The sequence below is a fragment of the Macaca nemestrina genome, chromosome 2 (genome assembly GCF_043159975.1).
Source record: "Macaca nemestrina isolate mMacNem1 chromosome 2, mMacNem.hap1, whole genome shotgun sequence".
In the NCBI taxonomy this organism is placed as follows: domain Eukaryota; kingdom Metazoa; phylum Chordata; class Mammalia; order Primates; family Cercopithecidae; genus Macaca; species Macaca nemestrina.
Genome location: NC_092126.1, coordinates 58,618,022 through 58,635,244, shown reverse-complemented (window position 1 = coordinate 58,635,244; position 17,223 = coordinate 58,618,022).

Sequence of the window (17,223 nt, the reverse complement as noted above, 5' to 3'; positions counted from 1 at the left end):
CAAAATACAGTTGCTAAAACCCACAGATAGAAATTTCATACAATGTTTCAGATTTGGTATGTATGTATCATGTCATAAAATATGTATTTCAGGCATAATCCATGGTTACCTTATTTCATCTTTCAAAATGTTTAATATTTTCAACCTCCCATTAACAAAAAATTAACTTGTAAACTTATGAAAAATATTAGTTGTTAAGATGTGGAAGGAGGTACACAGTTTTGCAAAATTATTTTAGGGCAGTATATTAGTTTTTTGTTTGTTTGTTTGTTTGTTTGTTTTTGAGACAGAATCTCACTCTGTTGCCTAAGCTAGAGTGCAGTGGCACAATCTCAGCTTACTGCAACATCTGCCTCCTGAGTTCAAGTCATTCTCCTACCTCAGCCTCCCAAGTAGCTGGGATTACTGGTGTGCACCCCCATACCTGGCTAATTTTATTTATTTATTTATTTATTTATTTATTTATTTATTTATTTTGAGACAGAATCTTGCTCTTGTCACCCAGGCTAGAGTGCAATGGCGCAAACTTGGCTCACCGCACCCTCCACCTCCTGGGTTCAAGCGATTCTCCTGCCTCAGCCTCCTGAGTAGCTGGGATTACATGTGCGCACCACTACGTCTGGCTAATTTTTTTGTATTTTTAGTGGAGATAGGGCTTTGCCACGTTGGCCCAGCTGGTCTAGAACTCCTGACCTCAAGTGATCCACCCGCCTCGGACTCCCAAAGTGTTCAGATTACAGGCATGAGCCACTGTGCCCAGCAAATTTTTTTTTAATTGAAGACAACCATTCTAAAATACAAATGTGATCGTTTTATGGCTCCCCATGGCTCTCAGGAAAAACTCCAAACTTCTAACATTTCTTATTAGGCTCTTGGAGGTTTGACTAGCCCTTATTTACCTTGCAGCCTGCTCTCTTACCACTGCCCCATCACTCTACTCTCTAGCCATATTAAACTGCTTCAATTCCATAAACATGACATGTTCTGTTTTGACGTGGGCCTTTTGTACATAAATATCTTCTGTGTGGAATATTTCTGATTCCCTCCCCACAACTCTGAAGTCTTGGGTTACATGTCTCCTCCTCTTGTGATCCCATAACCCTTTCCTCTTCATTAATATTTGCCACCTTCTACTTTTTTTGTTTTTGTTTTTGTAATGGAGTCTCGCTCTGTTGCCCAGGCTGGGGTGCAGTGGCGCAATCTTGGCTCACTGCCACCTCTACCTCCTGGGTTCAAGCAATTCGCCTGCCTCAGCCTCCCAAGTAGCTGGGATTATAGGTGCCCTCCACCATGCCTTGCTAATTTTTAGTAGAGATGGGGTTTTACCATGTTGGCCAGGCTGGTCTCGAACTCCTGACCTCAAGTGATCTGTCTACCTTTGCTTCCCGAAGTGCTCGGATTACAGGCATGAGCCACCGTACCCAGCCTTCCTTTTACTGCTTTTATGTGTTCACTTGTCTCTGTCCACAGAGAGACGCTGACAACAGTATCACTCCAATAGCAATAAGCAAAGCCAGCACCCAAATACTGGTTTCTAAATACCATTCTCCAGCAAGAGAAATGAGGGCTTCTTAGAGAAATGGCTGATTTCAGGACCAAAAAAGAGACAAGATGACTAGGAACAACTTTTTGTACCAGAAGTAAGGAAGTGCTCAAGGAATCATGGGGACATGTCAGAAGGACACAGAAGTTAGCTTGAAAGAGCTTTTACTGACCAAATAAAAAACAATATGTCAAAATAGACAATGATAGTAAACATTACGTCCACTGAATCAATTAGGAATATATCAGTCTATGCCAATATAAACAAATGAAAGATTAAATGGAGAGAAGAGAAAGTTCTTCCTTATAATGGAATGTTGACTAATAAACATACAAGGAATAATTGAATTAGAATATCTTCATTTTGCAACCATCATAAACATAATAAATTTAGGCAGTAAACATCAATGGATAGTAAAATTAGTGGGGAAAAGATGGATGAGGGAATGGGTTTTATTTATGTTGTCTCAGAGTATCTCCCCACAAAATAATTATCAATTATACAAGGAAAAAGAGTAACTTTACAATGGAGAAACATGAAGATATGTCTTTACTCAAGGATCAAAATTAACATCAAGAGTAATGGAATAAATCAACACCATGTGTCACTTGATGGATGCAGTGAGATGTGCACAGTATTATCTTAGTAGTGTCTTGCCTAAAATGCATAGCCTGAATTTAATCATGAATAAACATTAGGCAAACCCAAATTGAGCCACAATCCATAAAATAGCTAGTCTGTAATTGTTCTCCTCATCTGTTGCTATATAACAACCCCCAACCTAGTGGCTTAAAACTACAACACAATTTTACTGCTATTTGGGCAGCCTTCAGCAGGGGCAGCTTTTCTTCATCCTGTTGTGTCAGCTGGCATTGCCCAAAGCCCAACCCCACTAGGCCTTAGCTAGAGTAGTTCAAAGGCTAGAAGCTAGAATCATGTGAAGGCTTTCTCGCTCATATCTGTGATACCTGGGCTGGGACACTCAAACAGCTGAGGGCTAGAACAGTTGTAGTCCTCCTGGCATCTCTACCTCTATGTGGTCTCTCTATCACAGCTACTTCAGGTTAACTAGATTTCCTATGTGTCAGCTGAGGACTCCCAAGGAGAGTGTGGGGGTGAGTGGCAAGGGATGGGCAGTGAGATATCAAGCACTAGGTAGAAGCTGTGTGGTTTTTTCTAATCTAGTCTTAGAAATCAAACAGGTTTACTTCCCTGCATTCTCTTAATTAAATGCATCACAAGACCCACCCAGATTTAAGGAGAGTGTTCTGGAAGAACAGGTGGAACTGAAATCATGGTGCAATACTTGGAAAATAAAATTAGCCACAATAGGCTGAGTGTGTTGCCTCACACCTGTAATCTTAGCACTTTGGGAGGCCAAGGCAGGCAGATCATTTGAGGCCAGGAGTTTGAGACCAGGCTGGCCAACATGGCGAAAACCTATCCTACTAAAAATACAAAAATTAGCCAGGCATGGTGGCGCATGCCTGTAGTCCCAGCTACTTAGGAGGCTGAGGCATAAGAATCACTTGTACGCAGGAGGCGGAGGTTGAAGTGAGCTGATATGGTGCCACTGCACTCCACTCTGGGCCACAGAGTGAGACTCTATCTCAAAAAAATAAATAATCATGATAATAATAATAATAAATAATTTTAAAAGTAATCTTCACAAGATTCCTGTACAATGGGTGATATATTTTCCTTTTTCTTTTTAGAGGGAGTTTCACTTTTGGCGTCCAGGCTGGAGTGCAGCGGTGCGATCTCAGTTCACTGCAACCTCCACCTCCGGGGTTCAAGCAATTCTCCTGCCTCAGCCTCCCGAATAGCTGGGACTACAGGCATGCACCACCATGCCTGGCTACTTTTGTATTTTTAGTAGAGATGGGGTTTCACCATGTTGGCCAAGCTAGTCTCCAACTCCTGACCTCAGGTGAGCCACTTTCCTCAACCTCCCAAAGTGCTGTGATTACAGGCGTGAGCCACCACTCCCCGCCTCTTTTTTTTTTTTTTTCGAGACAGAGTCTCACTCTGTCACCAAGGCTGGAGTGCAGTGGTGTGATCTGGGCCCACTGGAACCTCCCTTGCCCTTGTTCAAGTGATTCTCCTACCTCAGCCTCTGGAGTAGCTGGGACTATAGGCACACACCACCCCACCAGGCTAATTTTTCGTATTTTTAGTAGACACAGGGTTTCACCATATTGGCCAGGCTGGTCTCAAACTCCTGACCTCAGGTGAGCCGCAGGCGTTGGCCTCCCAAAGTGTTGGGATTACAGGTGTGGGTGACTGCGCCCAGCCTCAAGACCCAGAATTTTTTTTTTTTTTTTTTTTTTTTTTTGGAGACGGAGTCTTGCTCTGTCGCCGAGGCTGGAGTGCTGTGGCCGGATCTCGGCTCACTGCAAGCTCCACCTCCCAGGTTTATGCCATTCTCCTGCCTCAGCCTCCCGAGTAGCTGGGACTACAGGCGTCTGCCACTTTGCCCGGCTAGTTTTTTGTATTTTTTAGTAGAGACGGGGTTTCACCATGTTAGCCAGGATGGCCTCGATCTCCTGACCTTGTGATCCGCCCGTCTCGGCCTCCCAAAGTGCTGGGATTATAGGCTTGAGCCACCGCGCCCAGCCAAGACCCAGATTTCTAAGCTGAAAGTAAAATATCTGGAGTACATCCTAAGCCCAGGATACTGAACCTTGTCCATCAGACAAAAAGAGACTATCTTAAAAAACAGAACTTTAACAAACAAAAAAAAACTCAGAAGTTTCCTGAGTATGGCAGGATTTTACAGAATTTGGATCCCAGGATTTGGGCTCATTGCTAAGCAGTTGTATGAGGCCCTAACAGGGCCAGAGCATAAACCATTTAATGGTCAAAAAAACAAGAGGTTTTGGACCGGGTGCAGTGGCTCACTCCTGTAATCCCAGCACTTTGGAAGGCTGAGGCGGGCAGATCACAAGGTCAGGAGTTCGAGACCAGCCATAACCAACATGGTGAAACCCTGTCTCTACTAAAATACAAAAAATTAGCCAGGCATGATGGCAGGTGCCTATAGTCCCAGCTACTGGGGAGGCTGAGGCAGGGGAATCGCTTGAACCCAGGAGGCAGGGGTTGCGGTGAGCCGAGATCACACCATTGCACTCCAACCTGGGGGACAGAGTGAGACTTCGTCTCACAAAAAAAACAAAAAACGAGGTTTTATCCGAACAAGGAGGGGTTTGCACAATAATAAATCACACCGACTGTTCTTATATTAACAACTCAATTAGTTAAGCTAAAACTTAGTTAAACTAATATTAAACTAGTTAAACTAGTATTAAACTACAAATTCAAAATATTTACCAAAAGGCTACCTGGCTACATAATTTCTTTTTTTTTTTTTTTTTTTTTTGAGACGGAGTCTCGCTCTGTTGCCTAGGCTGGAGTGCAGTGGTGCGATCTGGGCTCACTGCAAGCTCTGCCTCCTGGGTTCACGCCATTCTCCTGTCTCAGCCTCCCGAGTAGCTGGGACTACAGGCACCCGCCACCTCGCCCGGCTAGTTTTTTGTATTTTTTTTTTTTAGTAGAGATGGCGTTTCACCGTGTCAGCCAGGATGGTCTCGATCTCCTGACCTCGTGATCCGCCCATCTCAGCCTCCCAAAGTGCTGGGATTACAGACTTGAGCCACCGTGCCCAGCCCTGGCTACATAATTTCAATAGCTCCACTACTCGAACCATCTGGGACTTCATCAAAGGATACCTACCAAGTGTGACATAATTCCTACCTTTCCTAGGATCTTTAATAACTATCTTATTACTACTAATCTTTGGTCCTTATTTGTTTAATCTCCTTGTAAAGTCTGTGTCTTCTAGGTTGCTGTAGTTCAATGCCAAAATAATGGTCATACAGAGATTGCAGCCAATCCCTGCCTCATATTCAGACTCTCCTGATGCTCCACCCTTGGGACCCTCAGACCAAGCAGCCAGAGATTTGCATACCCTCGATAGGCAGGGCCAATGCCCCATTCAACAGAAAGTAAATACGTAAGATTGACTTCCTCCCTCATCAATCTGGAAAAATAAAAAGTAGTCATCTCTGAGACGGGAAAATGAGACAGGCATAATACAAGGTGGTTGCAGAAAAATTTAATAATTCCAGGCAGCAGTTTCACGTAACAAGGAAAAAAACTGTTAAAATATTTGCATAAGGTAGAGGCTGATAAGACTCTAAAAACCAGGGTGTGGGCCAAACTCACTAAGGCTGACAGGACATAACATGGCGCTGGATTTGACCTAGGTTTCACCTAGGACCTGATTATACACTTATTAACATACTAAATTACACACCCACCAGTGCCATGACAGTCCCATATTTGGTTAAAAAATGGCACCACAGTTCTGAGAAATCTCTACATTTTTCCAGGATTCTTTATGAATATTCCATTCCTTGGTTAAAGAAATCTACAAAGATAAAAACTTCAGATCGGGCTGTGTGACTCTCGAGTATGTTCACACTCCCCTTTCTTGAATGTGTAATTTTCTCTTTGCAATAAACCTCCATACTTTTATAACCGCCCAGTGGGTTCACCTTGCCCTCTGCCTAGACAGAGTCAATCTATCAAGATGGGAATTGCCATAGAGAAAGAGTAATTCACACAGAGCCGGCTGTGTGGGAGACCAGAGTTTTATTACTACTCAAATCAGTCTCCCTAAGCATTAAGTTTTTAAGAACGAATTGGCTGGGCGCAGTGGCTCACGCCTGTAATCCCAGCACTTCAGGAGGCCGAGGAGGGTAGATCACGAGGTCAGAAGTTTGAGACCAGCCTGACCAAAATGGTGAAATGCTGTGTCTGCTAAAAATGCAAAAATTAGCCAGGCATGAAGGCATGCACCTATAATCCCAGCTACTTGAGAGGCTAGGGGAAGAGAATCACTTGAACCCGGGAGGCGCAGATTGCTGTGAGCAGAGATCACAACACTGCACTCCAGCCTGGGCGACAGGGCGAGACTCGGTCTCAAAAACAAACAAACAACAACAACAAAAAATGGTGGGTGGGGGGAAGCCAGTGAGCTGAGAGTGCTGATTGGTCAGGTCAGAGATGAAATCATACAGAGTCGAAGCTGTCTTCTTGCACTGAGTCACTTCCTGGATGGGGGCCACAAGATCAGATGAGCCAATTTATCTATCTGGGTGGTGCCGGCTGATCCATCGAGGACAGGGTCTGCAAAATATCCCAAGCACTGGTCTTAGGTTTTATAATAGTGTTTTCTTTTATTTATTTATTTATTTATTTATTTATTTATTTATTTATTTATTTTAAGACAGAGTTTCACTCTTGTTGCCCAGGCTGGAGTGTAGTGGCACCATCTCAGCTCACCACAATCTCAGCCTCTTGGGTTCAAGTGATTCTCCTGCCTCAGCCTCCCAAGTAGCTGGGATTACAGGCATGTGCCACCACACCCGGCTAATTTTGTAGTTTTAGTAGAGATGGGGTTTCTCCATGTTGGTCAGGCTGGTCTCAAACTCCCAACCTCATGTGATCTGCCCACCTCGGCCTACCAAAGTGCTGGGATTACAGGCGTGAGCCACCACACCCAGCCTCTCAGAGTGATTTTTATCCCCAGGAGCAATTTAGGGAGTGTCAGAATCTTGTAGCCTCCAGATGCATGACTCCTAAACCATAATTTATAATCTTTTGACTAATACGTTAGTACTACAAAGGCAGTTTAGTCCCCAGGCAAGAAGGGGATTTGTTTTGGGAAAAGGCTGTTATCATCTCTGCCTCAAACTATAAACTAAGTTCCTCCTAAAGTTAGTTTGTCCCACACCCAGGAATGAACTAGGACGGCTTGATGGTCAGAGGCAAGATGGAGTTGGTCAGGTCAGACCTCTTTCACTCAGTTATAATCTCGCAGTGACGGTTTCACTTTCATTATCTTCCAACTAATCCTTGAATTGCTTCTTGGGAAGGTGTCAAGAGCCTGGAGACTGGTTGGGGTTGAGACCCCACTGGCATTTGGGGACCTCCCCTAACCCACTGGTATCAATAAGACCTAACAATCCTATTGCTAGGTATTTGCCCAAGAGAGATGAAAAGATATGTTTACACGAAAACCTGTATGCAAATGTTTATAGTAAAATTACTCATAAAAAATGGGAAACAATCCAAATGTTCTTCAACTGGTCAGTAGATAAACACACTCTGGCACATCCATACAATGAAATATTAGTGGGGAGAAAAAATGAAGGAGGTGGGGATGTGGGACAACGATATCAATGAATCTCAATGCATTATGCTGACTGAAAGAAGACACACTCAAAAGGTACACTTTGTATGATTCCATTTACATGATATTTTGGAAAAGGCAAAGCTATAGGAAGAGAAAAGAGATCAGTGGTTACCAGAGGTTGGGGAATGGGTGGAGAGGTTGACTTCAGATGGGCACAAGGGTACATACTTTTTGGAGTTAACAGACCTATTCCATATCTTGATTGTGGTGGTAGTTCTATAATATTTATTAAAACTCATAGAACCGGGTGATGGGTGCACCATAATCTCAGAAATCACCACTAAAGACCTTATTCATGTAACCAAACACCACTCATTCCCCCAAAAACCTATGAAAAAAACTTTTTTTTTTTTTTTGAGACTGAGTCCTGCTCTGTATCCCAAGCTGTGAGTATAGTGGTGCAATCTTGGCTCACTGTAACCTCCACCTCCTGGGTTCAAGCAATCCTCCCACCTAAGCCTCTCGAGTAACTGGAATTACAGGTGTGCGCCACCATGCTCCGCTAACGTTTATATTTTTAGTAGAGATGGGGTTTCATCATGTTGGCCAGGCTGGTCTACAACTCCTGACCTCAAGTGATCTGCCCGCCTCGGCCTCCCAAAGTGCTGGGATTACAGGTATGAGCCACCATGCCTTGCTTAAATCTATGGAAATTTTAAAAACAAACAAACAAACAAACAAACAAAAACACCCAAAAACCTCATAGGGCCAGGCGTGGTTGCTCACGTCTGTAATCCCAGCACTTTGGGAGGCCAAGGCAGGCAGATCACTTGAGGTCAGGAGTTCAAGACCAGCCTGGCCAACACGGCGAAACCCCATATCCACTAAAAATACAAAAATTAGCCAGGTGTGGTGGCATGCACCTGTAGTCTTAGCTACTCAGGAGATTGGGGCATGAGAATTGCTTGAACCTGGGAGACGGAAGTTGCAGTGAGCCAAGATCACATCACTGTACTCCAGCCTGGGCAACAGAGTAAGACTCTCTCTCAAAAGAAAACAAAAGGTCAGGTGCCGTGGGTCACACCTGTAATCCCAGCACTTTGGGAGGCCAAGGCGGGTGGATCACCTGAGGTCAGGAGTTGGAGACCAGTCTGGCTAACATGGTGAAACCCAGTCTCCACCAAAAATACAAAATTTGCCAGGTCAGGTGGCAGGTGCCTGTAATCTCAGCTACCCAAGAGGCTGAGGCAGGAGAATTGCCTGAACCCAGGAGGCGAAGATTGCAGTGAGCCAAGATCACGCCACTGTATTCCAACCTGGGCGACAGAGCAAGACTGTCTCAAAAACAAAACAAAACAAAACAAACAAAAAACACATACAAAAACAAACTCATAGAACTGTACACTAAAAAGGGCCAATTTTACTGGATATAAATTATACCTCAACAAACCTGATTCCCACCTCAAAAATAAACAATTTTAAAATTCTGAGGAATATACAGAAGATACTGTTCAGATCTTAGTGAAATGATTGGAAAACCAGAGAAGAAATCCACAATCAGACATAGGTATACGAAGGGTCCACTAGATGGTGGTATTAATTTTTGTAATAGAGCCTAGAAAACTTTGAAGTGAAGACATCACAGGCATGGCAGTGGAGTAGTTTTTTGAAAAATGTTCTTGAAGTTTATTGCTGTAATTCCTGATGTATGTGTCACCTTGATTTTTGTGTTTTTGCTAAGCCAGGTGTCCTGGCCTTCCACTGATTCTGGGAGGCCATAAATATCCTTCTAGTAAAATTCTCTCTTTCGGATTTGTTTTGTTTCTGAAACAGACTGAATAGCAGCATTAATAGTGGTGGTTAACCAACTTGTTTGTTTATTTTTTGAGATGGAGTATTGCTCTTGTTGCCCAGGCTGGAGTGCAATGGCGTGATCTCGGCTTACTGCAACCTCCGCCTCCTGGGTTCAATAATTCTCCTGTCTCAGCCCCCTAAGTATCTGAGTTTACAGGCATGCACCACCATGCCCAGCTAATTTTGTATTTTTAGTAGAGATGGGGTTTCACCATGTTGGCCAGGCTGGTCTCGAACTCGTGACTCAGGTGATCCACCCACCTCACCCTCCCAAAATGCTGGGATTACAGGCGTGAGCCACTGTGCCCAACCTGCTTTGAGGTTTTTGTTGTTGTTTCTGTTCTTATTTTCCTGTATGCAGAATTTTAAATATGTACAAAATAAACAGTCTCATATGAACCCTCAGTGTACCTATCACCAAGCTTCAATAGCCTTTGATAATCCGCCATTTTAAATTCAAACCTCCATGACCACCAATCCCCATGTAAAAAGTTTTTTATAGTTGTTTGTTTGTTTTTTGAGATAAAACTCTTATGTATTTTGAAATGCAGAAATTTTAACTGTGCAATTTCAATTTGTTTCTGAAGGACCTAGTTTGGAAGTTTCTAAGAATACAGAGCAAAAAGAAAATGGAAAATTATGAGAGAAAGCTTAAGGGGTAAATCCAGTAAACAAAATATAAGTTTACTAGGACTTTTAGGGGGAGTTAATGAAGAGGAAAAAATGAAAAATCAAAGGTATTATTAAGGAAAATTTCTCTAAAATCAAGAAAGATTTGAAACTTTGTTCAAAAAGACCTAATAAATGTCGAACGAGATTAACAGAAAAACATATATGTGTTATACAATACATACCATCATACATCTTGGTGAAAATTCTGAACTTCAAGGATAAAGCGAATTTTCACAAGCGTTATCCTGGAAAACACAGGATACCTATAAAGGGGTAAGAAAAAAAAAAAGCAAGAAAGGATCATGGCTACCACCAGAAGGGTTTTATATTTGGCAGTTTCACCAGCTTCCCCAAGACACATCTATCAGGGAACACCGGTATTCCAAAGAAAAGGGGAAATGATATTAACTGAAGTGAGTAAGGGGAGTTGAAAATGCAAAAAACAAAAACAAAAACAAAAACAGTTATTCATGACAGTATGGGCTGAAGGTCCCATGCAGTATCAGTTTTGTTTTTATAGTGATAGTGACATTTGTTCCACATTTGCTGAGGGACACTGAGAGCCTAGTGGGGGTGGGTTCCCAGGTTTGTAGAGAAATGTTTTAGTTTGTGTTGGAAAGATACTACCACTAAGTCTTCTAAGAAGACAATAGCAATTTGGGCATGGCTTAGCAATGAATACTTGTCTCTACTCTTCATTTAGCATTAGCAGGGGCAGCTCAACTTGGGGCTGGAGGATTATCTTCCAAGATAGCTCACACACATTGCTGGCAATTTGGGGCTGTTGATTGGGAGCTCACTCAGTGCTGCAAGCTGCAGGTCTTAGTTTCTTTCCACACAGTCTTTCCCTTAGTTCATGGGACTCAGTTGCAGGAGTGAGTATCTCAAGAGAAAGAAAGTGAACACTTCCAGTTTCTTAAGACTTGGGCCTGGAAATTAACCCAGCATCATCTCAGCTGTATTCTGTTGGTCAGTCATGTATAAATTCAAGGGAAGGGGACCAGTCATGGTGGCTCACGCTTGTAATCCTAGCACTTTGGGAGGCCGAGTTGGGCGGATCACCTGAGGTCAGGCGTTTGAGACCAGCTTGGCCAACATGGTGAGACCCCCCAACCCCGGCCCCCCATCTCTACTAAAAATACAAAAATTAGCTGGGTGTGGTGGTGCGCATCTGTAGTCCCAGCTACTCAGGAGGCTGAGGTGGGAGAATCACTTGAACCTGGGAGGCGGAGGTTGCAACGAGTTGAGATCATGTCACTGTACTATGCACTCCAGCCTGGGTGACAGAGTAAGACTTGGTCTCAAAAAAGAAAAAAGAAGAAACCTTAAAAATCTGCAGAGACCAGATGCGGTAGCTTACACCTGTAATCCCAGCACATTTGGAGGCCGACGGGGGAGGATTGCCCCAGTCCAGGAGTTCAAGACCACCAGAGGCAATATATGGAGACTCCATCTCTACAGAGAAATAAAATAATTAGCTGGGCATAGTGGCGCATGCCTGTAGTACCAGCTACTTGGGAGGCTGAGGTAGGGGATTGCTTGAGCCTGGAAGGTTGAGGTTGCAGTGAGCTGTGATCACGCCACTGCATTCCAGACTGGGTGACAGAGGGAGGACCTGCCTCAATCAAATCAAATCAAAGCAAACCAAACCTCCAGATAAATTATTACATATAATTGCTAAGATAATAGAATAAAACTTCCCTGAACTAGAGAATGATTTTTATCTTCAGATTAATTGAAATGGTTCACTCATTCCCAGGCTGGTGCTTTTAAAATACGTCTACAATTGTCTGTCTTTCTTTCTTTCTTTCTTTCTTTCTTTCTTTCTTTCTTTCTTTCTTTCTTTCTTTCTTTCCTTCCTTCTTTCTTTCTTTTCTTTCTTTCTTTCCCTCCTTCCTTCCTTCCTTCCTTCCTTCCTTCCTTCCTTCCTTCCTTCCTTCCTTCCTTCCTTCCTTCCTTCCTTCCTTCTCTCTCTCTCTCTCTCTCTCTCTTTCTTTCTTTCTTTCTTTTTTTGAGACAGTCTCACTCTTGTTGCCCAGGCTGGAGTCAATGGTGTGATCTCGGCTCACTGCAACCTCTGCCTCCCGAGTTAAAGCAATTCTCCTGCCTCAGCATCCCGAGTAGCTGGGATTACAGGCACCCACCACCACGCCCAGGTAAATTTTTGTATTTTTAGTAAAGACAGGGTTTCACCATGTTGCCCAGGTTGGTCTCAAACTCCTGACCTCAGGTGATCTGCCCACCTTGGCCTCCCAAAGTGCTGGGAATACAGGCGTGAGCCACCGCGCCCAGCCAGCTGAAGCCATTTCTAAGCAGTGTTGAAGATGTGGCTTAGTTCCTCCTGACTGCTTATAGTAAAATGCAAGAAGAGAGAAATGATTTAAAGACAGAATTGTTAAGCCAAAAGCCCAGGGAGGTTGAGGCCACAGTGAGCCATGGGATTGCATCACTGCACTCCAGCCTGGGTAACAGTAAGAGTCCATCTCAAACAACAACAACGACAACTACCCACAAATATATTCAGCACTGTTTACAATGAAACACTAGAAATAATAGGAGGCTGATTAAATAGATGACACACCCTTATAATTGAATAGTATAAAGTCTTGTTAAAAGAAATGGTTCTGTAGGTTGTAATATCAAAAGAGATTTCTGATACATGTTTAAGGAAAATGAAAAAGCAAGGCACAGGACATTGTGTATATAGTGTCACATTAAGAAAAACATCTCCCAGGCCGGATGCAGTGGCTCACGCCTGTAATCCCAGCACTTTGGGAGGCCGAGGCCTGCGGATCACCTGAGGTCAGAAGTTCGAGACCAGCCTGGCCAACATGGTGAAACTCCATCTCTACTAAAAATATAAAAAATTAGCAGAGCATGGTGGTGTGCATCTGTAGTCTATGAGAGCTATGAGAGCCTTTGCAGCAGGGTTGCCTAGCATAGCCCTGGCGGTGAGATTCCTGCTTGGTAGAGCTGTAAGAGCAGGACCTCTTACCAGTGGGTCCAGAAGGTGGGACCTTCATCCCAGTAGGCTTAGAAGGAAGCATATCAAGTCAAAGAGGATTATTCTCAAGCCTTAAGATCTCATGTAGTTGGACTTACTTGGGACCTGTTGCCCCTTTCTTTCTTCTTCTTTCTCCCTAACAGAACAGGAATATCTATCCTCTGCCTGTCCAACTACTGTATTTTGGAAGCACATAGCGTGTTTGGTTTTATGGGTTCACAGCTGGAGAGGAATCTGCCTCAGGATGGATTGTACCTTGAGTCTCACCCAGATCTGATTTGGATGTGATTTAGATGAGACTTTGGATTTAGACTTTGAAGTTGATGCTGAAACAAATTAAGACTTTTTGGACTATTGGGATGGAATGAAAGTGTTTTGTATGTAAGAAGGACATGAGTTGGGGGGTGGGGGTCCAGGAGCAGAATGTAATAGATTGAATGTTTCTGTCCCCCAAAATTCATGTGTTAAAACCTAATCCCCCATGTGACAGCATCTGGAGGTAGGGCCTTTGGGAAATTAAGTCATAGGGTAGAGCCTTTATGAAGGAGATTAGTGCCCTTGTAAAAGAGACCCTGGAGAGCTCCCTCACCCCTTCTGCCATGTGAGGACACAATGAGAAGGTGGCAAAAAAGATGGCCATCTAGGAACCAGGAAGGAAGACCACACCAGCACTGAATTTCCTAGAACCTTGATTTTGGACTTAACCTCCAGAAGTGTGAGAAATAAATTTGTTATTTAAAAGCCACCAAGGCCGGGCGCAGTGGTTCACACCTGTAATCCCAGCACTTTGAGAGGCCAAGGCGGGTGGATCACGAGTTCAGGAGTTTGAGACCAGCCTGACCAACATGGTGAAACCCTGTCTCTACTAAAAATACAAAAATTAGCCAGGCGTGGTTGCTCGTGCCTGTTATCCCAGCTACTTGGAAGGCTGAGGCAGGAGAATTGCTTGAACCCGGGAGGCGGAGGTTGCAGTGAGTCAAGATTGCGCCACTGCACTGCAGCCTGGGTGACAGAGGGAGACTCTGTCTCAAAAAAAAAAAAAAAAAAAAGTCACCAAGTCCGTGGTATTTTTCCTTTAAAAGCTTGAATGGACTGAAATACCAGCAATAACATGTTTCATTTCTTAAAAGGTGTAAAATTTGGTATATTTACTTTTAATTAAAGAGTTCTGGTTTTTGTTTTTAGCATTTAATTATTGTTATCCATTGGAAAAAATAGATATTATATACATTATGTGTAAAACTGTTTATAGGTAATGTATTTTCTATACCTTATAAATAATGCTAATTATTTCCTAAGGTTGTTTTCTCCCCTATCATTTTGTTATTTTATTTTATTTCTTTTCTATTTTTTGAGACAGAATTTTGCTCCTGTTGCCCAGGCTGGAGTGCTATGGCATGATCTCGGCCCTCCGCAACCTCCACCTCCCAGGTTCAAGCGATTCTCCTGCCTCAGCCTCCTGAGTAGCTGGGATTAAAAGCATGTACCACCACGCCCGGCTAATTTTGTAGTTTTAGTAGAGACGGGGTTTCTCCACGTTGGTCAGGCTGGTCTCGAACTCCTGGCCTCAGGTGATCCGCCCCTCTCAGTCTCCCAAAGTCCTGAGATTACAGGCGTAAGCCACCTCACCCAGCCTTATTATTTTATTATTATTATTATTATTTTTTGAGACAGTCTTCCTGTCTTGCCAAGACTGGAGTGCAGTGGCGCAATCTTGGCTCACTGCAACCACCACCTCCGAAGTTCAAGCGATTCTCCTACCTCAGCCTCTCAAGTAGATGGGATTACAGGCATGCACCACCACATCCAGTTAATTTTTGTGTTTTTAGTAGAGACAGGGTTTCACCATCTTGGCCACACTGGTCTCAAACTCCTAACCTCAAGTGATCCACCTGCCTTGGCCTCCCAAAGTGTTGAGATTACAGGCATGAGCCACTGCCCCTGGCCCACCTACCACTTTAATAATGCATGCATATTGAATTGGGGTAACATGAAAAACACTTTTCCTGATACTTGGCTCCAGTAATTTTTCCTATTGTTTGTAAATCTTGCCTGCATAGATGTAAAGATTTAACATTTGATAGGAAGATCATTTAACCACTAAAGGGGGAATCACTCTTATATGTAGGGAGAAATCAATTATTTGCAAGAAGTTTCCTTATTTAAAATCTGATGTGGCCGGACACCGTGGCACACACCTGTAGTCCCAGCTACTCGGGAGGCTGAGGCAGGAGAATTGCTTGAACCCGGAAGGCAGAGGTTGCAGTGAACAGAGATCACACCATTGCACTCCAGCCTGGGTGACAGAGCGAATCTCCATCTCAAAAGAGAGAGAGAAAAAAAAAAACCATTTGATATCAATACAATGTACTACTACTCTGTGATTTAAAAAAAAGACGGACAAACATTGATACTGATATATTACCATCTTAAATGGATCTCAAGGACATTTTGGTGGATGAAAAAAAAAAGTTGCATGATATATGATTCAATTTTGATCCCCAAAGTTGCATACTATATGATTCAATTTTTATAATATTCTTGAAATGACGTAAGTATAGCTGTGGAGAACAAATTAGTGATTGCCAAAGAACAGGGAGGAGGACAGTGGACTGGTGCAACTAACGATGTGTAGTAAGTACTATAAGGGATAGCACTATAAAAGGGTGACACAGGGGACACACACACATACACACACACACACAAGCTAGTGCATGTAAAAACTGGTGAAATTGGAATAAAGCCTGTGGTCTGGTTAACAATATTTTACAGATGTCAGTTTCCTGGTTTTAATATTGTACTGTATTGAGGCCATGATCAGAGGAAGGTGGGTGAAGGGTACATGGGACTCTGCTATATTTGCAATTTCCTGTGAATCTATAATTATTTCAGATTAAAGAAGGGGAAAAAAAATCAAACACGAGACATACAAACTCATCAAATATTTCCTTTTTCCAACACCTACTGATTGTGCGTGGCTTTATTGGCTGCTTGCTTTAACTCCCACAATTCTCTGAAATAGATGTTATGAACTCTATTTTATTTTCATCAAAATGGAGGCTTAGGTTAAGTAATTTGTCCAAGGTACAACTACTGTTAGAGCCAGGGTTTTAATCCAGCACAATCTAAATCCCACTCATGGTTGTTTGGGCTGAATCCTGACTGGACTTAAATGACACTGTTCTTTTCTTTGACGCCCAGACTGGAGTGCAACCGCGGGATCTCAGCTCACTGCAACCTCCACCTCCCGGGTTCAAGCAATTCTCCAGCCCCAGCCTCCCTAGTATCTGGGACTACAGGCGTGAGCCACCACGCCCGGCTGATTTTTGTATTTTTAGTAGAGACGGGGTTTCACCATATTGGCCAGGCTGGTCTCGAACCCCTGACCTCAAGTGATCTGCCCGCCTGGGCCTCCCAAAGTGCTGGGATTACAGGCGTGAGCCACCGCGCCTGGCCTGCCATCACGCTTGTAATCCCCGCACTTTGGGAGGCCAAGGCGGGTGGATCACAAGATCAAGAGATTGAGACCATCCTGGCCAACACGGGGAAACCCCATCTCTACTAAAAATACAAAAAATCAGTTGGCGTGGTGGCATGCGCCTGTAGCCCCAGCTACTCGGGAAGCTGAGGCAGGAGAATCGCTTGAACCCAGGAGGTGGAGGCTGCAGCGAGCCAAGATCGCCCTACCGCACACCAGCCCGGGCGACAGTGTGAGACTCCGTCTCAAAAAAAAAAAATAAATAAATAATCTTTCTGCCAGAGGTGAGAGAGCAGAAAAAAAAATTAATCAGATTCTCAAATTCCTGTGCGTCTCTTAGTAGAGAAGGGGTTTCTCCATGTTGGTCAGGCTGATCTCGAACTCCCGATCTCAGGTGATCCGCCCGCCTCAGCCTCCCAAAGTCCTGGGATTACAGGCGTGAGCCACCGCGCCCAGCCACAAGACGTTTTATT